This window comes from Podarcis liolepis (genome assembly GCF_965112155.1).
Source record: "Podarcis liolepis genome assembly, chromosome: 6".
Lineage (NCBI taxonomy): Eukaryota > Metazoa > Chordata > Lepidosauria > Squamata > Lacertidae > Podarcis > Podarcis liolepis.
Window position 1 is genome coordinate 62,318,965 of NC_139559.1, and position 24,258 is coordinate 62,343,222.

General features: G+C 41.3%; 1 protein-coding gene across 1 annotated transcript in view; it reads left to right on the top strand.

The window, feature by feature from the left end:
- The window catches only part of PDE4B (phosphodiesterase 4B), a 266,609-nt gene continuing 242,351 nt past the window's right edge, over positions 1–24,258 (top strand). The window contains exon 1 of the mRNA XM_083510505.1: positions 1–288. The gene's annotated coding sequence lies outside the window, so the exon portion shown is untranslated. The remainder of the gene's footprint in view (positions 289–24,258) is intronic.

Below are 24,258 nucleotides of genomic sequence, written 5' to 3' on the forward strand. Positions count from 1 at the left end.
AGAGCTCTAAGGCAGCCTTAGGTGCCGCTGTTGCCGCTGCTGCTCACGAAGAGCCGCCGCCGAGGAGAGACCGAGGCTGCTGCTGCTGCTGCTGCTGCTGGGCGCTGCTGGGGGAGCATCAGGTGGAGGAGCAACAACGGGCGCTAGTCGGGAGGCGCAGAAAAGAAAGCGCCTTTTCGCCTCTCCGGCGGAAGCAGCGAAGGAGCCTCGTTTCAGGGCGCGCGGGGCGGGCAGGCGGAGAGGGAGCGCGCGCCGCCGCCGCCTCCGCTAGGAAGGATAGCGGCAAAGGTAAGATACTCCCGGGCGGGGAGGGGGGGGGAGGCGAGTAGCCAGGGGACGCCGAGGTGGTGCAGCAACGTTTTCGGCCCCTCAGCCCTTACCAAAAAACCCCGCGGGAACTGGCGTGGGTTGTTTACCTAGGCGGTGCGGGGAGGTGGGCAGCACACTCGCTTTCCCGTCAGAGGGGTACCAAAAGATGACCTGGGTGGCGGTGGGGAGACGGGCGGAGGAGGCATTTAGGGTTTTTTTAATATAAAAATATTATTAAAATTAGTTTAAACCACCCAAAAGGGACACCAAAATGCCTCCCCGCCTGCCTACCGACGGTGTTCTGGCTTCTGGAACGTGCTGCACATATGCAAGGCTCTCTGGCTCGCGCTGGCGAGGACAAACTCCTGGCGCCTTTTCGCCGCCAGAGCACCCACAGGAAGAACAGCGCCGGTGAACTTAGGGGTGCCAAGGTGCCTGTCGAGGAGACTTCTCGGGGGCGAGACTAGCCTGCCTGTTCCCTGCGCCAACAGCGGAGGCGAAGCACCTGGCGGTTGGAGGTTGGGGGGCGGGCGGGTGATCCTCTGAACTTGCACCAAACAATCTCTGGAACAAAAACTCTGCCCAAACCGTGAAGTGAGTGTGTGGTATCATAACGGAGGGTTAACTGTTCAGTGGAAAGCAGGGCAATTTGCACTGTTTTGCTTATAGCTGCGCTGTGATTATTTCCTTGCTTTTCTTTTTGACCTACTTTCTGGGGGGTGGCTGGGTGGGGGGATGGATAAATGGGTTGCAGAACTGTGGGAGATATTTGAACGGTCGTGACAACACTAGTTCATGCCTTCTACTTACTATTGTATCCCTTAGTCTGCTTTTGATATTTAATATGATGCATCAAGGAATATTGGTTTTACCTTAGCATACTCGTTCACCAGTGATACACATACATGGTGGATGTGTTCAGGTTACACTCTCATCTCTTTGGCCATAATGTTTACACATTATACAGTAGCTCTAATTAGGACTGCATCATTTCTGAATTTTACTGCTGCATTTATATAATATTGAGACATGTGAAAAAATGGGTATCCTCACTAATAAGCAAAGTGTGTGTGCGCACACTTCATCCATTTTTTTCCCCTTTTGAAAAGTAATTTCAGTTATTAATCCTTAAGTTCTCAGCTCTTTCTAACCTGTTGCTATCACATTCATAAGATTTGTAATGGAATGGCAGGACACTGGCCCACACATTTTGGTATTTTTGCCTTCTATCATATATTATGTTTAGAAAAACAAAATGAATCAGTCTAAGTTTATCTCTGTTCAATGTTTTTTCTTGTAATAACAATAAGTGTGTGGTCCATTTTCTTATTTTATTTTACATCTTTTTATATAAGTTAATGTTTTTCTTTTATGTAGTGTGATGTGGAGGGACTTGTGGGTATAGGAAGACCTAGAGAACTGTCCCTCCATTTTTGATTTACATATTGTTTGGAGGACATATTTGTGTTTTCAGGTGGTTGGTTCACAGTGAGGGTAACAGGTGACATGAAATTGATGGAGCATTGTATGTATTTCCTGAACAAGAAAAAGAGAGCAATCAGTTCAGTTGCTGTGCAGGGACACTCATGGAGAGTCCCATAAAGTAACTGTCTTGAAGATTAACCATAAGATTTACAGAAAAAGCTAGAGAATGCTGAATTAGAAGGTTGTATTATTTTACGTTCATTGTCAGCAGCTGTATATATTTCAAGGTGTCATTATCTACATGGAAGAAGAAAATCCTTTTATTGGAACTATACTATTTAGGAGCCAATATACCTAATATGTTGGTTGGGTAACAGTGGGTTTTTAAAACATATACAGCATTAATAAATATTTTTTATTTTTTTAAAAAAAATTCCAAGATTTTTTAGAAAAATAACAACATTTCCCCATTCATCTTAATACCAAATTCATCTTGTTTGACCGCCACCCCTCGGTTTCCATTTTTTTTCATTTCTTCCCCTTGCATATAATTACTTTTCCAATTAATTTTCGCTTCTTCATATTTAACTAAAATATCAAATTAGTTCATAAATGCTACACCAATCCTGCTAATATTTTGACATATTTACAGTGGTCTTTAACATAGTCTATAATTTTTTTCCAATCTCTCTCGATTTTTTTCTTGTCTTGGTGTCTGATTTTCACAGTAAGTTTTTCATTTCGGCATAGTCCATCATCTTAATTATCGATTCTTTCTTCGCTGGTACACCCTCCTCTTCCCACTTTTAAGCAAATAGCATTCTAGCAGCCATTGTAGCATACATAAATAGTCTCTTTACATTCTTTGGTATTTCTTCCCCCGTTATTCCAAGCAAAAAAGGCTTCTGGTTTTTTATGAAAAGTTTTCTTAAACATATTTTTTAATTCATTATATATCATTTCCCAGAAGTCTTTTGCCTTTTTACAGGTCCACCACATATGCAAAAACATACCTTCATTATCTCTACATTTCCAGCATATTTTAGAGGAATGTTTTTTACATTTTTGCAATCTTTAATGGGGTCACATATCTAAAGAAATCAATACTGTACTTCATATTTAAATAATGATGTTAGTTTTGGTTATACATGCAACTGAAAACAAAAAACAAAACTTTTCTCCCTTCCTCTTTCATTTTGTTACCTGCAAGATTTGTGTTATGTATATTTAGTTTGAAAGGGTAGTTAAGTATGTAGAAGCAGAAAATTACCCATTACATCTTAAGGCCAAATGTATTTGTTATTACAAGAACATTAAAAACAATACTTTGCTATTTACATCTAACTCCTGCAAACACACTCAAGAGTTGCGTCCAACAAAGGAAAGATAAACACAACCATCAGATAAAGTTACAAATATTACAAATTAAAACTCATTGCAAGCCAAAATGTTTTTATCTGAAGCTATATACTAATATTTACTTGATCAACTTTGTGCATAATATATCTGCATTACAGACCAGATACTGGGGACCAAGGTAATAATTCGAAGAATGCAAAGGAGAGAAAGAGTTCTTAGGGAGATCATGTTTTAGAAACAAAACAAAACAACACCATATACACTTGCCAATGTTGTTCCTTAAATTAAGGCTATAGAATGTTAGGATGCTCTGACTTAAGGAGTTATGTCTTGCTTCTAGTGTGACCAGTGGGGTGTTGTGACTGGATGATCTCTCAATTGGAAATATTTCTAAGTCTGAAAGGTAGTATCTACGTTTAAAATGCTTTTCTATCAGTTATTCAAGTTCTTTTGTTGTGATGGGTGACCTGCCATTTCTGAAATGGGTGCAAAATTATGTAGTCTTTCCAACACATTGCATGTGGCATTGACATCTGCCTTCTATAACATACAACATTCTCCTGAATTTCTTGCCAGTCATTCTGCTTTTGAAAGCAACAATTTCTTCAAGATGAGCACAGGTATTTCAATGACTGGATTCACAGTGATATGACCCTGGGTTGATGGCAGACATTTGTAGACTTGTGTAATGAAAGAAGGCTTTCTGTTAGCTTTTTCAAGGTATTGTGAAGTGGCTGGCAAAGGGTTTACTTAGGAGATAGTAGATTAAAAGTATGCCACCCAAGTCTTAGGGTGCCCTTCTTAGTATCTTCTTCATCTTAACGGTAGATGGATTGTTTGGATAGACAGATGCTTTGTGGCTTTTATGGATAATGGCATATTCTGAATACCTTCTTTTTAATATTTGTGAGCATTTGATTTGTTTTCAGATGGCAGGAATTCCAGTTTCAGCAGATATGAATATCAATGTACAGCTATCTTGTTTTGTTTGGTGTGGAGAACCCTGATGAAAGACATGTGTGCATTTTTCAGTACAGTGGTACCTTGGTTTACAACCATAATCCGTTCCGGAGGTCCGGTTGTAAACCAAAACAGGTTGTAACCCAAGGCTCGCTTTTGCCAATGGGGCAAAACCAAAATTGGTTGTAATCCAAAAAAAAAGGAACACTTCCGGGTTTGACGTGGTTGTAATCCAAAACAGTTGTAATCCAAAGCGGTTGCAAACCATGGTGCCGCTGTAGTGCTATTGCATAAAAAATTGATTCCTGGATAAGCAGAACTGATACAGTTCCTGAATTGTCACACACTTTCCATGCCACTGGTCCGTACTGCAAATATATACTTAGTGTATCATCTTCGTTGGCAAGTTCCTTAAAGATGGCTTGTTCCAGTTTGCCCATGGATAATATGGCGTTAAAAAGGAGCCAAGTGGGTAGCATAGGTGGACCTTGTATGTCTAAGTGCTGTTTATCATTGAAAGTGAAGTTGTTGCTAAAGTGGTGCACCCTTTAGGAGGTTAATTGGAAGGTCTTCTGTTTAGAAAATCTTAAATGATTTTAATTCATCTCCATTTCATCAACCACTTTATAAAGATTTTATTGTTAGCTTCACTCTGCTTGGAAGCTATTCAGCATAGTTGTTTTTATGATAATCTACACAGCTAATAAAGTACACAAATGCATATTTTCTTAAAATTTTAGCCAGATAATCTCAGGGTGAGCTCAGGTACATGTTTTTCATCCCTTGATTATTTGTATAATGTTAAACAGCCATTTCAGGTCAAAGACCATGGATTGAAGTTTCATATTTGCTGATGTTACCTCAAACACAATACAGTACTCTTTCAATGAGACCATTCACATATTCACCAAACACACACTGAGTGATGATGAGTGATATATATTAGTCCTCAGTGAGGAAAAAAAGCTATGATGGCTGTAGGTTGTCCTGTTCAAGAATATGTTCGGTAAAATAAAACTTGTGCCTAAAAATGGTAGCAGTGTGGCACACTGCTGCAAGAATTGGTTAACTGGATGAAAATATTGTGGAAAAGTCATTTTCACTTGAAGATGATCTGAATTCTCAGGGTATATTGATTAGTACATTTTGTTATTGTATATTTTGTTCTTAAGGATTATTTACTATACTGTAATCTAAAAAGCCCTTTACTTTTATTACTAAGGCTTTGAAGCAAACTCATATGAGGTTTTGGTGGGTTTTTTTTACAAAGGGGAAAAATTAATTCTGTTTTCCTCCTGATTTCTCCTTAGAAACTCCTTAGAAACTTGCGACTGAAAATCAAGCTGTTTTCTGATGCCAGGGGTACAAATTTTTGCAGGCAAATGGAGGCAAACATGGCACTGAAATGAAACAGGGTGCATTTATGCCCTTTTAAATTCCAGCCTAAGATTACAACCCACTTTTACTTACCTGTCAATTACAGCCCAGTTAATGTAATGTTTATGAATGTGTATGCTTAGGGTTCAGGTAAAAGGCTGCATGGGAAGCTGCAATTAGCTGCAGTGTATAATGCAGTCAGAACACCTAATTCTAAATGTCTTTACCTGAAAGAAATCCTCAGTGGAACATAGTATTATGTGTGTGTCCTCAAGGCTTCAACTTAGGAATTAATTCAGTCCTTTGTATACCTTTTTCCTTTTATTACACAGTCTTCTACCCAACTATCCCTCAGAATGCATATGTGGGAAGCACTCATTGATTGCATCCTCAAGTCACCATCTCCCTGCATGTGAAAAAGTTGTTGCTGGCATCCATGTGTCTCGAGAGACAATGGAATGTGTCTCTGGGGGTGAGGTCAAACCACCGCATTAGCATCACTGAAATTACCTCCCCAGGGTGCAAACCTGGGAAGTGTGTATGGAGATCCTGGGCTGCCCAGATGACCTCCCTCTCGGCCTTGCAGATATGGTCCAAAGGAAAGCAGAGCAATACTTTGGTACCAGCTGGGTTGCATGAGTTGCTGAAAGGAGGCGTACAAGGTGCCATCCAACTCTCTTAGGGACTCTACTCTGGATTTGTGTAGGGTTTACTTCTTAGCCTTTTCTTTTCCTGTGGATATCCCGCAAGGCAGCAGAGGTTTAGGATCAGAATTTTTTCCCTCCTAGATGGATTATCTTTCTAGGTTGATGAGCCCCATCTGCCCCTCACTTCCCTCTACAGCACCTGCAGAAACCACCTTTTTGGCCATTGGGCCCACTATTGGTCTCATCCCTCCCTTCACCAGAGCCTGTCTTCACATGCAGGGGGAAGTCCCTAACAAACCAAGGGGTTGAGACCTATCCGCTATCCTCACCTGGTCAGTTGAAGCCGTTTCCCGGAATGTGACCACTGTCACATGCTGACAGCTTCTTGGGGCCACAGGTGAGAGCTGAGTGCAGGGTGGGGACTGAAGGTGGGCAAACTACACCAGAAGGAGCATGGTGTGTCCCCCACCAGAGGTACTACCCCTCACTTAACATCTGAGCGAAAAAGGCTCTGAGTTATGAAATCTTATGTATATTTAGGAAAAGAACTATTAGTACCTATGCAACTGTTCTAAATCTGGCAATAGTCATGATGTGTAGGAGGGAGTGATATCATCCCACCATAGGCTGATTGCCACCATATTTAGAACATCTGCATAAGGCTGCTGCTTCCCCCCCTGCCACTTCCTTTTTTTTGCTGTTAGACTGTCAGCACTGTTGTCTATCTAATATTTGAAAAGTGTGCTTTGATTTTCATTCCAGCTTTTGCCATTAGTACCCTAGCATTTATACATCCTGTAATGTTTTAGCATTATAAATGTAGTTCTGAAGTGGAATCAGTTCAGATGGGGTACAAGGCCAGCCCAAGGCATTCGGGTGCTTCAGCCACATTTCCATGTTCATAAGCTGATCAGACTGGTAGCTGAATCTCACTTCTACAGTTGCAGTGGAACAGTGTTGAAGCTAGGGTTGAACACTAGCCATGAAAAACACTTGAGGACAGGAGGCTAGTTTATTGGTCAAAAGGCAGGTTGTGTGGCATACACAGCTCTGTCTTCCAATCTGTCACTGCCACTCTCTGCCCCCTGCATCTGCTACCTGAGATCAGTGGCTAAGCTGCATGCTCCGCTACCGGGGTCGGAGAGCAGGTGGGGGTGTGGCTGGCGCCCCCACAGGAGTGTGAAGCACATCCTGGGGGGCGTGTAGACCACCCACAAGGACGCCGCCCGCAGGGGCATGGTGCGTGTTCTGGGGGCGTGATGTGCCGACTGTGGGGGCATGGTGACTAGGTGTGTGTGTGCCGACTGTGGGGGCATGGTGACCAGGTGTGTGTGTGGCGGCTGTCGGGGGAGGGGGGCGCCATGATGGCACCCTACCAGAATAGTGGTGCCAGGGGCGGTCCGCTCCCTCCGCACCCCCGTTCCTCTGCCAGTGCCTGAGAGGGCTGCTTCACTCTGTCTAATGATAGGGACAGCCCTGGGTATTGTTGAACAGTTCGTTTTTCCAAGTTCCACCACTACTGTGTCCCTGTACATGTCTGTAGTACAGCCTAAAGCTGCAGTGTTGGGCTGCTATGGATCAGTTCATATATTGTTTGCTATAATTGGTGTTCAGTTCTGCGTTGAAGGACCTCCCAAATGCTTTCTAGCTTCTGTTTTGCATTTAAAGCTTGAAATGAAATTGTTTCTTATTTGCACAAACAAAATTAATGAGGCCCTTTTCTTTGATACCATCAGATGTGTGTGTTTTCAGGAGACTGTGTGTCTCTTTGAAGACAAGACAATTTGACATGAGGTAAGCCATGCTACTTTTCTGGCTATAACAAACATCCGAATTAATTAGATATATCTCACAATTTGGATCCTATACGTTGATGTAAGAAAATGAGCAAAAAATCACTTTTCATGCAGTATAGACATGGACTTTTAGAGGCATAGAGCATTTTCCAGAAGCAATTCAGTTAACTTGATTCATATTGGAATGGATATTTTGATTTGGAAATTGGTCCTTTGCAGATAATGAGCCAGGGGTAGTCAACAGGCCTGTTTTTGGACTCCAACTTGTATCAGCTGCAGCCAATGGTAAAGGATAAAAGGAGTTGTAGTCTAGCACCATCTGAAGCGCATCATGTTGTCTTTTTAATTAACAATACCGTCCATAGAAAGACTAAGAACTGTTAGAAAACACAGGAGAGAGATGGATTCACATATTTGTTTGCCTGTGTTGCAAATTATTACATGGTGATAAATACAGGCAAATATGGCACCAAATGGGAGTGGATTTATAGTCTATCCAGATCTTTCACTGCTGTTAAGCAAATCTCTGATTCTGCTGCAATAGCTGAAGTGACTTCCTTTTATAAGCAAGTTACGAAAACTACACAAGACAATGAAAGTAAGTTTCAAATAATGCACACTGGGGCAAAATAATAATTAAAAAATCCTAACGTTACAAATCACTGATGGGACCTGAACTGATGGTGACTTTCCTGGAAAGAGATCTTGGGCTGGTGGTGGAAAACTCAATGAAAATGTTGACCCAGCATACAACAGCTATGAAAAACTCAAATTCCATGCTGGGAATCATTAAGAAAGGCACAGAAAGGAAAAACTCACAATATTGTACTTGTCAATGCCTTTATCTGTGGTGCAGTCGCACGTGGGATATTGCACACCATTCTGGCCTTCTTATCTCAAAAAGGATATTGTTGAGATCAAGAAGATGCAGAAAAGAACAGCCAACGTGATCATTGGGCTGTAGCAACTCCCTTATGAGGAAACATCCCAACTTTGGGGACTTTATAGTTCGATGTCATGCCCCTGCTGGAGGAATCCTCTTTGCAGAGTGACCTGAAGCTCCTAAAGACAAACATCATAGAGAAGCTGCCCATATCAAGGGACTTCAGAGATCTGGCAGGATCTGGTGCTCTTAAGGAACATGGCAGCCGAATCTTCTCCTCAAGGTACAGCCCCATTACAATATCGGAGGTGGAAGCTGAGTGGACATGTGAGTCCTAGGGAGTACAGGTTCCTGAAGGTGAAAGCTCAGTCAACCACTGGATGTTGGAGTGCCCACTTAAGGAACAAGGACTCCTCAGAAGAAAATGAGATACTCATGAGTAAGGCAGTCCTGGTGAGCTGACCAAATCCTCAGGTGACTCCGATGTCCTGCAGCTGTGCTCTGGGTGGGACTCTGAAGGCTCAGGCTTAAGAGCCTTAGGTTTCAATCACAGAATGTGAGAATTACATGTGTGCAGCCCTGACAAGTCATTGGACTCCCTGTGTTTGGGCCCCCATTTCTTGTGCTGTCTCTGCGCTTTTGACTACCTTTGAAGTTGGTTCTGGTACAGTTGACACTCAGCTGCTTTTCCTGTGCAGCAGGGCATTTAAGAAAAAGTGAGTAACAGGGTCATGATAGATGTGCACAGAATTATTCATGGCAAAGTGAACTTTGACAGGAGGAGGTATTTGTCTAGACTAGAAATTGTTCAATGAAGCTGAATGCTAGAAGATTCAGGGCATACTTCTTCACACAGTGCATAGTTAAACTGTGGACTTTAAAGGGGATTTGAAGATTTCATGAAGAATAAAACTATCAATGACTTTGTCATGATGGCTATGTATTGTCACCAGAATAAGAGGCCACATGCCTTTGAATACCAGAAGAACAGCAGCAGAGGACTATTGCTCTTCCCTGCCTATGGGCTTGTAGGCATCTAGTTGGAAACTTCAGGAAATGGAAAGTTGGGATTAGATAGGCTTTTGGTCTAATTCAGCAGGTCTCTTTTATGTTTCTTGTAACAAACCCTATAAATAAGGAGGCAACGTCCTATTTTTATACCACCATCCCTGAAAATGCATGCACATAGAAACAAGGTTGAGGAAAAGTTGGGTAACTCAATTGCTTTCAGTGTTTTCGCATGGCCCTTTACTATCTACCGTATTTTTCGCTCTATAACACGCACCCGACCATAACACGCACGTAGCTTTTAGAGGAGGAAAATCCGTAGGCATGCCACCCGTAGGCATTCCCTCCATAACACGCACAGACATTTCCCCTTACTTTCTAGGAGGAAAAAAGTGAGTGTTATGGTGCAAAAAATACGGTAAATGTTCACTGTGGAACACACACAAGCACGGAGGAAGATGGTGATCAATAGTATTACTGCATATACAGTTAATGTATCCCATGACAGCAGAAAAGAAAATTATCTCCCCCTCATGTCAATTGAAAAGTGGAACAAGAAGGTGAAGACACATTTCTTGGTGTCTTAATAAGTGATTACATAGTAGTCCCTTTTCTCCAGACATGAAATACATTCCTGTCTGAGGTTTGACCTGTAGTAGGTTTGGGTCCCTCTCTGGGGGGGAAAATCTGCGCATAAATTGTCTTCAGCCTTAATGAGCAGTAGAACCATGCTCTTTTTTTGTATTGTAGTCATTTTAGTAATGAGAAAAGTTGCGTGGAAACAGATCCTTTATTATATCTGCTGAATTGGTAATATACTTTGTAAGGTTAAAGTTTAAGTATTCAAAGGAGATGTCTCAAAAATAAAATCACAACATTTCCAAGTTTGTTTCCAAGCTGATTTAAAACAAAAGTGATTAAATGAACTGTTAGGACTATATGGAGAAGGGAGAGGGAAAGGATCTGGTATAATAATGTACAGGAATTAGAAAAGAACGGTTATCATTTAAGATAGCAAAATGTTTCTCTTTTTTTTTAAAAAAAGAAGAAACTACTAAAATCAGCTACTGAGAAAAATGCTGGAAGAAATAAAAAGTGAAATGGTGAAATGGCATGTTTGTCTTTGATATGTGTGCATCTATAATCAGTGTCCCACAGGAATGGGTTGGGTGGTGAAGTGAATGGATTTAAAACAAGCCACAACATTGTTGAATAAGCTACAGCTTGTGAAACCCAGTAAAAAACTTATTTTAAAATATTGCAATAACTAAATATTGCCAGAAGAGCCCTTATTGCCTATGTCCGTGAGGCTTGCCATGACTGCCTTGCCATTTGACCCCAGAGGCCATCTTACTTCTGAGCTGTTCCAGATTAAGCTGTCTTGCTTTTTGGTCAAGGAAGGGGGACCAGCTGGTCCACCTGTCACAGTACTTGTGCACCTGCCAGAGACAGGGCTTCTTTTGCCTGGCTTCCGCCCCCCATCTCCAAACCAGAACTCAAAACACAGCAAGAACCCCAACATAGATCCCACAAGAACTCAATATAAACAATGAAAGAGGACATGATATCAAATGATATTTGAGGAAAATGTCTCATCCCTAGTCAGATGGATTTGAAAGAAAGAAGGAAATGTGAATTTCATCACACCAGTAAAGTAGTTGTACCTATGTAAGTTCTTATTGTTGTTTGGTCACCCATCACCACTAAGAAACTGCATTGGCAATTTCAGTATTTGATTTAAGTGAAGCTCTCTTCTTGGCCTTAGGATATCTTGCCTACATCCCTGGCATACTCCCCATTGCCATGATCCTTGCCATGATCTCAAGACAAAGTCAAAGCTTCAGTATCTCAGTCATTCCCAATCACTTTTGAGACTGAACCCAAGTCATTATTTCCCAAATTAATCACCAGTTACATAAGCAGGGGCTCAGGACTTCAACGTGCCCATCAACTCAGGGGACAAAGGAGCCATAGCATCTTTCAGGTTCTAAACCATTTGATATGAGTCATTCTGCTAAAGTTCCAAGCAGCAATATGCCTTGTTATCCAGTGCAAGAAGTAGCTATTCTCAATGACCCACATATTTTGGGGGAAGAAGGCTGCAAAAGTAGAGAGAAAGAAAAACCCAGGCTTAGCAGCCAAAGCTACCTGCATTCCTAGCTTCCCAAGCCTGTCCAATATAGGACCAATATGTCCTTGAATGCCATCGCTACTAAATCCTATTGATGCAGCCGTCATGACCAGTGGCGTAGCGTGGGGGGTGCAGGGGGGGCCGGCCGCACCGGGCGCAACATCTGGGGGTTAGGGTTAGGGGGCGCAAATCCACGGGTTAGGGGGTGCAAATCCACGGGTTAGGGGGCACAAATTACTTGCCTTGCCCCGGGTGCTGACAACCCACGCTACGGCACTGGTCATGACTGCCCTTACGCAAAAAGAACAGAAAACATTACCACCATCACCAGCCAAATAGCAATCACTATAATTGCATAGAAAAGTCATAGAAAAATTAACTCTTCCGCACTTCTTTTACCACTGAACATCTGAACTTTCTAGTTTTCCTTAAGATGGTAAATAGCAGCTGGGATTAGTGATTTTTTTTTTTAAAAAAAGAATGTGACTATAAGGGAAAGGATTATAAATTTGTCTCCCAGTGCCATGGTGCCAATCCAGGCTGAACTTTTCAGAAGGCTATTTGCTAAAACTGAAAGAGACGATCTATTGTTGCATTTAATCATTGTTGCGTTTAATTTGACCCCGTACTGATGCAGGGGGTGTCTTTCCAGTTGAAATACAGTTAATCGTTAGGCAGTTGATTAGTTTGGTCTGAATGCATTATGGATGTGCTTTATTGCTGTTTCGTCAGCATGGAAATCTCACATCTGAAAATGCATGGCATGTTACAAAAGAAACTGGAAGCAGCAGCATCCGTTCTCAACTGCATAACAATTTGCAAAGCACTTGTCAAGAATATGACAGACTGTACTGATAAAGAGCTATACGTGATGGCCATGTTTCTAAGGGTCCCTATAAATAGCAAAGAGCTGTGGGATATGAAAAGTATAAGTGGCGAAGCTATCCATTTCTGAACAAAATGTTTTAAGAGGCAATCTAACAAAGCAACTATGTAAAATGACACATAAACCAAGCACAGGGTGCACTGTAACAAAGACAGGTGAAGTAATTTTGCCAATTGAGGCAGAAAATTCCACAAGTCTCTCCCTGCTTCAATCCTTGGCAATAAAAATACAACATTAAATTAAATACTATAACAGCTGACTGCTCTTTCTTGATACTCAAAATCAGCTGCATTACTCTGCCTTATTTATTTTTAAAGCATTTCTAAACTGCCTACATTTAAAAAAAAATCTCTTTTAAGTGGTATGCACTATGTACCATATAAAACAAAACAAAAATGCAATTTGAAACAATATTAGACATCTATAAAAAAACAAGCAAAACAGAGATTTGGGGGATTCAGGGACATAGATTGGGGTCCAATCTTACGGCTCAGGGATAACTTTGACAAAAAGATCAGCTTTTAGAAGATGGTTGCAGCTTCACATGGCAGAGGGAGGGACAATGGACAAATGCCTGGTTTGGAGTCATTGGCCTATGATATTCTGTAGGATGTGATGCCATGATCGAAATGATCTTACAGGCCTATAGAGAGGCTGGCGTTCTTTTAGTTCTGATAGTAGGGCTAGTCTTCTAAGATAATCCAAATCAGTAAAGTGTTTCTATAACGCTTACTGTTAGATAATCCTTTAATCCTTAGGATGTCAACATGGCAAAAAGGCACAATTTGGGACATCCCCCCCCCCTCCGGCAAAGCCTCTGAGCATCCCCCCCCCCAATTCATTGTACCGTTAGGTGAGATGTAGTGAAGGTGGTTAGCTACCCTCCCCCCAAATACTACAGAATTGAATGAGGAAGCTGAAAGAGAAATATTTTCTCTCACAACTTTATGTACTTTTCAAGGCTCAGGTGGGCAACTTGAGCGGTTGAACAGAAAGTTGAAGGAAAGGGGAGCGATCTTGGGGGATGGGGAAGGGAAAAATGGGAAGAGAGAAAGTAAGGAGCTTCAGAGTCAGACGGGAGTGAAGAAGAAGAAGAGTTTAGATTTGATATCCCACTTTATCACTACCCGAAGGAGTCTCAAAGGGGCTAACAATCACCTTTCCCTTCCTCCCCCACAACAAACACTCTGTGAGATGAGTGGGGCTGAGAGACTTCAGAGAAGTGTGACTAGCCCAAGGTCACCCAGCAGCTGCATGTGGAGAAGCGGAGACGCAAACCCGGTTCACCAGATTATGAGACTACTACTGTTAACCACAACACCACACTGGCTCTTAACAACTACACCACACTGAGTGAAAGGCCCACCATTGGCCATCAAGGTACAGGTCACATCTGTCCCCAGTGACAGAAATAATGGCTCTTGTGCATTTTCAGCACTCCCATTGTGCAAAAACATGGATCTAAGGCACAGATAGGGACGCGGGTGGCGCTGTGGGTAAAACCTCAGTGCCTAGGACTTGCTGATCGTATGGTCGGCGGTTCGAATCCCCGCGGCGGGGTGAGCTCCCGTCGTTCGGTCCCAGCCCCTGCCCACCTAGCAGTTCAAAAGCACCCCTAAGTGCAAGTAGATAAATAGGTACCGCTTTATAGCGGGAAGGTAACGGCGTTTCCGTGTGCTGCGCTGGTGCTGGCTCGCCAGAGCAGCTTCGTCACGCTGGCCACGTGACCCGGAAGTGTCTTTGGACAGCGCTGGCTCCCGGCCTCTTAAGCGAGATGAGCACGCGACCCCAGAGTCGGTCACGACTGGCCTGTACGGGCAGGGGTACCTTTACCTTTTAAGGCACAGATCCTTAGGGACCTCGAATTTTTATTTTTATTTTTTTGTTAATGAGATCCCTGCAAAACCACCATCAAATCATAGGCCACCTGGATATGCTCTGTGATTTGTTGGTGGTTTCACTGACATCCTATGTAAAAAACCCGTGAAGATCCGTAAGGATCCATGCCTAGGAAAATGTGATTTTTTTACTGCACACTCTACCAAGTGAATATTAATTTGATAGCTTTTTTTTAAGACCCTGTAAAATTGTGCAAATTAAAGAGAATCAGTTTAAATCCTACTGGATCCATCTTTGAGGCAGTGTCTATACGTGCACACTCAGATGGTTTCTGCCTGAGGGAGAAGTGACAGGGGGTTTCCACAACACCCTCTCAAAATTCCAAATGTGCTGATTGACCCAAATAGGTTGGTGACCCCTGCAGTTTATCCTATAGCTATATGAACATAATTATTTGTGTTTTGTTAACCATGTGAACTGCCTTGGGAACCACTCCTATTCAGTTTGCATAACCGGAATATTTAAATTGTACTCTGCACAGTCTATGCTGGATTTGTTATTGAAAGCATCACTCAAAGTCTCTCTGCATTTTCTCTCTCTTGTGGCTGTGAATGGCTCAATGGAAATGTCTTATGGCAGTTCTATATTTAAGAAAGTCTTTTAGATCATAGATGTATGCTCACTTCTTTATAGACAACAGCATTTTCTCGTAAAATAAAAAGAAGGCAACAACCAATTCACAATAAACAGCAATCTAAATTCAACAGAGTAAAAACAATGCTTTATGGCTCAGTGAATACTTAAGTTATATTTTTCCTGCTTATGTCTATAGGAAAACAAATGTGCAACTATGTAAATGCCTGATTTTTAAAGTACGGCAAATACAAAGCTTTCTAGATGCCATAGTGTAAGGATTTCATCCCCTTTATAGCAGGCATGGGGAACCTATGCCTTTATGGTGTTGGACCTTCCATAGCCTGAGAAAGCATAGTCAATGGTCAGGGATGATGAGAGTTGTAGTCAGGAGGGGTTCCCCACCCCTGCTTTATCTTTTCCTTGAGTTATAACTGATCCATGGAGCATAATACTATACTGGTTAAAAACTTCGTATTGCAGTGCACACGCTGAGAAGGGAAGACATCCTGCCAGGACTGAGAATCTGCCTCTTTATCTATGGCCTAGCTAATACTTCACGGATTGCATGGCTTCTTCCCTGCCGTCTGTCTCGCCATGTTACCTTTTCGTTTCCATAGCTATTGAGCTGCTGAGTGAGCATAGTGTTACAGCACTGTTAGGTCTGGCATTGCATGCGCTAGAACAGGGGCACTGTATGGTTAGGCTGAGTTGTCAAACAGTAGGAGTATATTATCTAAGTTCATGGCAATTTATGTGAGTATCAGCTTGCAGCCATTAGAACTCTAAATGTGCTTGAAAGGCTGTGAGACTGTATTCTACAGAGGTTCCAAGAAAACAATATGTGAGTTTGAAATTGAATGAATGACTAAAGACACCCCACAGAGAAATAATGCATTAGGTTGATAGAAACCTGGATGTTTCAACTTTAAACCAACCTGGTTTACTAACCTAGTGGTTCCAAAGTATTAAAAACTTTGTTGGATCAATCCCGCCTCCTTGGAGCTTCTGAATATTTGCCTGCCATCAGGGAGGCCAGCCTAGGGCTAGTTCTTGAAGTAATTCTCAATGGCCTGAAATAATTGTTGTAGCAACCCCATCCCTCCCTCCCTGGACCTACTTAAAAAAGGCCTGTGTGCCCTGACAGAAGGCAAAAGTGAGGCTGTGTCTGGCTAGGAACCTACCGCCATCCATTCCTGGTGGTTAAAATGCCATGTTCAAGTAGATGTTATTACCAGATCAACATGAAACTGAAAAGTAGAAGGAGGGTCCTGTACGCATCTGTCCCCGATGCTTGTCAACATTTTTATCAAAGGAGATAAGCTGGTGTTTGCTTCATTAAATATATTAATATCATGCTAATAATCAGGCTACATTGGACCAGGAGAAAAGTCTTCATAGATACAGATTCCATCCTATGTGAATTAAGTTTCTCTTGGTTCTGATCATTTCCCCCTTTAAGCTTGTGTATTTATTCTCTTTTCATATGGTCCATCTGCATTGGGATGAGATGTGCAGCCCATTTCTGCATGGGGCTACCCTTCAATTGAAAGGTCAGGCTTATAGTGTATGGGTGCCTTTTCATGTGTTGCTACTTTTTGGAAGATCAGCAGACCTTTTAACATTCTATGCCCTTCCTGGAGAAGTCAGACGTGTCATGCTCTAGTCATCTCAGTTGGTAGAGCATGAGACTCGTAATCTCAGGGTTGTGGGTTCTAGCCCCACGTTGGACAAATGCAGGGGGTTGGACTAGATGACCCTTGTGCTCCCTTCCAACTCTACAAGTCTATGAGTTTGTGATTCTACCTCCAGACTCAACTACTGTAACACACTGTATGTGAGGCTGCCCTTGAATAAGCGTCTGGGCACTGGTACCATGCTACTGACATAACTAGTTGGGGCATATCAGTACAATCATATTCAGTTTAGTTGGGTCACCTGTTTGTCTCTAGTATCAATTTAAGGTACTGGTTTTAATCTTAATATTGGAGACCTTGTTCCAGGTGAGAAGCAGGGCATTTTCAATTATGGTACCAACTTTGTGGAATACCCTCCTCAGAAAGGCCTATACCTACAGTATATGATCACTAAACTGTTTCAGACATTGGGCCAAATCCCAACTCTTTCAGAAAGTCTCTGAGTTAAATTTAAAACTGTTTGCTTGTTGTTGTTGTTTCAGTTCTCTTGGGTTGTTTGCTTGGATTATTATACAGTGGTACCTCAGGTTAAGTACTTAATTCATTCCGGAGGTCTGTTCTTAACCTGAAACTGTTCTTAACCTGAAGCACCACTTTAGCTAATGGGGCCTCCTGCTGCCGCCGCGCCGCTGGAGCACGATTTCTGTTCTTATCCTGAAGCAAAGTTCTTAACCTGAAGCACTATTTCTGGGTTAGCGGAGTCTGTAACCTGAAGCGTATGTAACCTGAGGTACCACTGTATATTGTTATTAATTTATGCTGTTTTTTAATTGCTGCTGTAGCTCTTGCTTTTCCTGTTTTTCTTGTATATATTGTTTCCCTGTTGATTTATGTCTTTCATTGTCCCAGTGATTCTATAGCGTTAGGCATTTTGGGTTGCCTTTTGACAAGATAAGGCAGGAATTTTTTTTTTTTGAAAAAAATAGTAAAGTGGCTAGGCTATTTGGAAGGACATGGATATTTTAATGAAGCACAAATTGATCACACGTCTTCAACGACTTGCTGTTGTATTAGGATAATTGTAACCTAACAAAAAAATTTAATCCAGTACTTTGAAAACAATAATACAGATGTGCTTGCTTCTTTTGCAATAGGTTGCAGTTTTTAATATAATTCTTAAAATTACTGAAAATGCAATACATGTTGGAGGATGCTTGGTCTAAAGAATAAAGTGTTAAGGCAATGTGATTATGGGAGTTGAATAAGGAGGTAAAACACATGATATTTACTGCTGATGTTGAGATAAGAGGTGATGTGAAAGAGATACAAGCAAGGATAAAATTCCTAACTTTTCAGGAACAAATTCTCTGGCAAACTGCAGAATTGGCTTCATTAGATATTTTGAAATGGAAATGGTTAAGAAACCATCTAAAATTATTTGGTCTTGGAGATCCTACCTCCTTTCTAGTACATTTAGTTTTTTCCTGTCCATTTTTTATTAAGTGTAGTTTATTAAGTCCAAATCCAGACAAACCATGGATAAGCTTAAGTATGAGTTCGGGAAATGAGTCAGGCTTGAAAACCACAATTTTACGTTGCCTTGTTTCCTTAAACCAGGGATGAGAAACTTCCTTACCTTGACAGTTTTGTTGATCTCTAATTATCATCAGTGGTAGCCATCATGGCCAGTGATCATGGGAGTTGTAGTCCAACACCATCTGGAGGGTCACAGGCTTTCTCATCCCTGCCTTATACCAGAGTTAACCACAGTTAATTTAAAATGGAAGGAAAAGTCTCTGGTTTTCTCCTAGTGGCTGTGCCAAGGGAGATGCTACATGTTCAAAGGCAGAAACTAAAGACCTATCTCTGCCCATCTGCACCTGGTACAAATATAGACCAGCTTGTTTTACATTCACTTTGGAATGCAAAAGAGTTACTTTAAAATTCTTATGAAAGTGACGAGGCTGATTGCATAAGGCACAGTGTGGTTAAGGTTTTCATGAGCTATCTAGCCTTGCTCACAAAATTGTGCCTTAATCCTCCCTGCCTATGTTCCTCAACTGTGCTTTCCAGAGCAGGGAATGGTGATGGTTATGCGATATTATCACAGAGAATGTGGAAAATGTTCATTATGAAAAATATTACAATAGTTTATGACGGTGCATCATTTATGAGCCACTTTTCACATTTGAACCTTTATCAGTAGAGACTAGTATGCTAACATGTTACTCCTGGTAGAAAACAGACAGATTTATTGTAGTCACACACAGCAAAAATCCGCCTACAGGAATATGTGCATGAGTGTGCAACATGCGTTAAAGGCCACATAGAGATTTCATTGAACATCTATTACTCATGCAAAATGAAATTCTTTTTTGAATGTGACTAATCTGTACTGCAGATGACAAGCAAAATTGAGGGAGATGCTAAATGTCCAAAAATGAAAAGATTGCTTTATTTTATTGCTGGTGAGAAAACATGGCTTTGGGGCACGAAGAGAAATTACTAACTTAAAAACAAAACCCAACACCTCTCTGAGTGGCCCTTTTGCACAACACCCCAGTTGCACACTTTTCTCTAATACAGTAGGTCCACAACTTATGTGGGGGTTACATTCTGGGGATCATAAAAAGGTAAAGCCAAAATTGTGTACAAGCAAAACCCATTGGATTCAATGGCGGATGGGATTCCCAAAGTCATTTCCCCTGGAACCCTGCCCCCTTTTAATATTTTTGTCGCATGTGCAAAAGCTAAATGCATGCAAATTGCAGGCTTACTGTACTAATAATCCAGACTTCCCTAACCTTCTGCCCTCCAGGTGTTTTGAATTACCATCATCCCCCAGGAAGTACAGCTGGTCCAATACATTTGGTGAGCACCAAGTTGGGTTGGGCTGTTATAATGTATTGGCTTACAAATCATGGTTATCTCACTTTCTCAATGGTAATTTAGATATAATTTAAAATGCTGTAATCATATAATGGGCTCCTGCTGTGCAGAATATATATCTATTCCACTTTTAACATGTTCTTCCTTCAAAGAGTGGTTATATATGCTCCATAGTCAGTTGATCATCATCCATGCAGCTTTCAGGACCAGAGATGCTTCGTCTCATCCCTAGAAAAGTGTTGGCTGCCTTCAGACCATTTCTTGGAAACAACCTTTAAGCAATTTGACATTTTCCCAGGATAAAAATTGATAATGTGTTTCATGAACTCACATTGTATATATGAAGAGCAGAAGTAGTCAATAGCATTTAAAAGAGTGTATCACTTTGAAGGTCAATATGCAGAACACTTAATTTGTGTGTTTCAGGTTTGTGTCTCTAAGTAAGCAGAACTGCTACTTTTCTTGGAATGCTTCTGGCAGGAATACCTGGGCCAGCTTCTTCTGATGTGTGATTCCTTAATGAGTCCTACTGTGACTTATGGATTATTTAGCTGACACTGTTGCCTCACTGTAGGGTGCTGTGCATCTAAAGGTTTTTAATTCACCATAACAGAAATAATACGTAGTTTTCAATAAGCTAACCTTTAAAATCCAGCAGTTTAAAGAAAATTGTTCTGTTTGAGAAACAAAAGGTCTTGAGTTGCTATGTTTGTGTTGCAGCTATAATATAAGTTACTTTTAGATGTAGTTTCCTTGTTTAAATGTATAACTGTGTGCTGCAATATTTTTTAACAATTGCCTTGAAAGACTTCCAGAGGATATACAACCAAGGAATATCCCCAGTTCACACCAGTATCTCCAAACATTTAAACATTTAAAATTAAAAAGCGGCTTCTATATCTCAAAGCATTTTTTGTTCTGTTTTGTTCCTAAGGACAGCTTAGTATGGCTGTCATTCAGCTCTGATTAAATTCTAAGTATTTTCCATACCATCTGGTCCATTGCTGTGATGTGACTAATGCATCTGATTTAACACAGGCTCTTAACAAAAGCAGTTTAGGAATATCCTAAACTGCCTCCATTATATCCTCTGTCCAGCAGAGTTTTTCGAGGTAGTGTGGATCCTTTTATAGTTTGGCCCCAAGACTTATAAAGCCTTAACAGCTCAGGACCTCAAGGACTGTATTTACCCATATGAACCAACCCAGACCCTGCAATCATCACCTGAGGCCCTTCTTTGTGTGCCTCCTATGGGAGAGGTCCAGGGTGTGGCGAACAGGCCTTTTCTGTGGTGGCTCCCTATTTGTGTAATGCTCTCCCCAGGAAGACTCACCTGGTGCCTTTATTGCATATCTTTAGGAGTCAGGCAAAACCATTTCTCTAAAACCAAGCCTTGGGCCATTTAAACATTCTAGGGCCTTTTAAATGTGTTTTGTTTTATTATATATTATGTATTCTCATTTTGTATTTTTATGTTGTGAACTGCCCTGTAATCTTCAGACAAAGGGCATTATGTAAATTTAATAAACAGTAGAAATAATAAATATCCCTTGGCTCATTTTAATGAGGATTAACAATAGGGAAAGGTGATCCCAAACCTGAGTCGAGTGGTGCATAGCCATTTAGGTGCAGGAGGGGGGGAGGCATAAGAGGAAGCACATTTATACTCACGTCTGGTTTCACTCTTTCTGTTCTGAGTAGCTTTACATTTTCACTGTGCTTTAGAGAATGGGATATAAATGCAGGTTTTTGATGATACAATACCAACCGATGTGATTTATTGTCTGAAAGGATTTTAATAAGAGTCTTTCATGATGTTACATTGAAAGTTCCTAGAATCCCAGTAGGAGTAGCTTACCTGGTCTGAATTGTATAGCACATGTGGCAGTCTTTATCCTGCCCTGCTATTCACATAACTTCATGGGGGGAGATCAGAGAATTCTTTATTTCTCCTCCCACTCCCAGAGCTTAAGAAGCAAATAGATTGGCAATGCAAGTTTGTCATATTTAATGCTGGTCCCTTTCTGAAGTATTTCGTGTGTTGGCTTGTGCACGATAGTTTCTGGATAACGTTTCTTTGCATCTGAAATATTAATTGAAGATTCTATACTGAGCTGCAAGAGCTAGCTTTCTTGAGCAGCGTTTCATTCCTTGCAATATGAAAAACAAGATGTATATCAGTTGGTAGCAGGGGTCGAATAAAATCTGAAGAGTGTATCCCCCCCACCAAATAAGGAAACACCCTAGAGCAGGATTGGGGAATTCACGACACTCTTGATCAGAGTTTCCCAAACTTGGGTCTCCAGCTGGTTTTGCATCATCCCTAACCACTGGTCCTGCTAGCTAGGGATGATGGGAGTTGTTATCCAAAAATAGTTGGAGACCTAAGTTTGGGAAACCCTGCTCTAGATATGTTGAACTCCAACTCTATCCTGTCCCAGCCATCATAGCCGGTAGTCTGGGATGATGGGAATTGCAGTCCAGCAACATCTGGAGAACCAGATGTCCACCCCCATCACTGTTCTAGAGACCTCTACAGTCATACCTCAAGTTGAATGCGCTTCGGGTTGAGCGTGTTCGAGTTGTGCTCCACGGCAACCTGGAAGTAATGGAGCGTGTTACTTCTGGGTTTCGCCGCTCACACATGCGCAGACGCTCAAAATGACACCATGCGCATGTGCGGAAACGGCGAAACGCGACAAGTGCAGACGCGCTGTCGCGTCTTGCGTTCCATTCGAGATGTGAACGGGGCTCTGGAACGGATCCCATTCGCATCCCGAGATACCACTGTAATATCCAGAGAACCCATACTCTCATAGTAATTTGAGCGTGGCAAGCACACAGTTGGGGGCGCAGGTGTTCTTATAACATTAAGCTTCTTCTCAAGCCCTGCCAGCTACAAATGTAATTGCTGCTTAAAGTATTTACATAACAAATAAACATTTATGAAGTTTTTAATGGGTTTACAGATTTTATTTTTTTTTTGCATGTATGTTACTATATGCAGCTCCTCTCCTGTTGAAGTCAGCATCAAAACTCCTGTTGTTCTTTCTAGATGTTCAATAATAAGATCATAATGCTCTGAACAACAGTTGCATGAATCTAAGTTTTGGGGAGATTGTTTACTATTTAGTTGTTGCCAGACCATGCAGCTATCAAAGAGTTGGGGATTTTTTGTAGGCTGTCAAGATGGTTTAGGGCTTATCTGAGGTAAAAAGATGACCGAATTATAAGCCACAAAAATATGCTATCTGGTACTAATTTTGTAGTAGCTACATAATTATATATGGGGAATAGTTTATTGAAATAGGACTTGGTGCATGATATTGTACATGGAAGTGAAGGCAATTTGTTTGAAAAGGATTTTAGTAGAGAGTAAAATCCTCCACAACCTAAGTCTCAAAGTAATTCAAGGCTTGATCCTTGAGTAAGAGAAGATTATCTGCAAATACTAAAGAGTCTGTGATGGATTAATCTGGGACATAAACTAACTAACTTGTTGCCTGGAGCCCCTGTAAAATGTATTTGTTTATATATAGCGCTTGTACACCATGCTATAACGTAAAGTTCTCTGAGAGACTTAAAATAAGTAAAAAACCCAATAATTTAATACAAAGTAAGACATAAAATCAATACACATACAACAAAAACAAAACTCATGGCACCTTCTAAAGTCAAAACACAGATTTAAAAAAAGAAACTCAGACTACATAAGTTGTTTAAAAGACCTGATTGAACTGGGTGCCAAAATCCCTTAAAGATGGCATCCGTCGAGAATTCCTTTGAAGACTGTTCCATAACTGGGGTGCTACTACCAAAAAGGCCTTCCCTGTGATAGCTTACCCACCTGGAGTAGGTCAAACTAATATATATATATATATATATATATATATATATATATATATATATATATATATATATTCTATTTTGTTTTTAAAAGTTGTAACTGCACACAGGATGTCCTTGTGCTTATTTGAATGCTTGGTCTTTGAAAATTTATCTTTTCTTCTCTTCCTTAAAAAGGATATAAAGCTAGAGAAGGTTCAGAAATTTGCCTCTGCCATAAAAAAATATGCCTTGTAGAGTACAGTCATACCTCGGGTTGAATATGCTTCATTTTGAGTGCGTTCGAGTTGTGCTCCGCGGCAACCCGGAAGTAATGGAGCACGTTACTTCCGGGTTTCGCCACTCGTGCATGCGCAGATGCTCAAAATGACGTCACGCGCATGCGCAGAAGTGGCAAAATGCAACGCGTGTGCGCGCAGACGTGCCGTCACTAGTTACATTTGCTTCTGGATGCGAACAGGGCTCCGGAATGGATCCCATTCGCATCCCGAGGTACCACTGTAATTCAAATTCTTTTCTTGCCTCTCTCTCTCTCTCTCTCTCTCTCTCTCTCTCTCTTTCTCTTTCTCTCTCTCTCTCTGTGTGTGTGTTGGTTTGAGGAGGGTATCCTACCACCTCGGCCTTCCCAGCCTC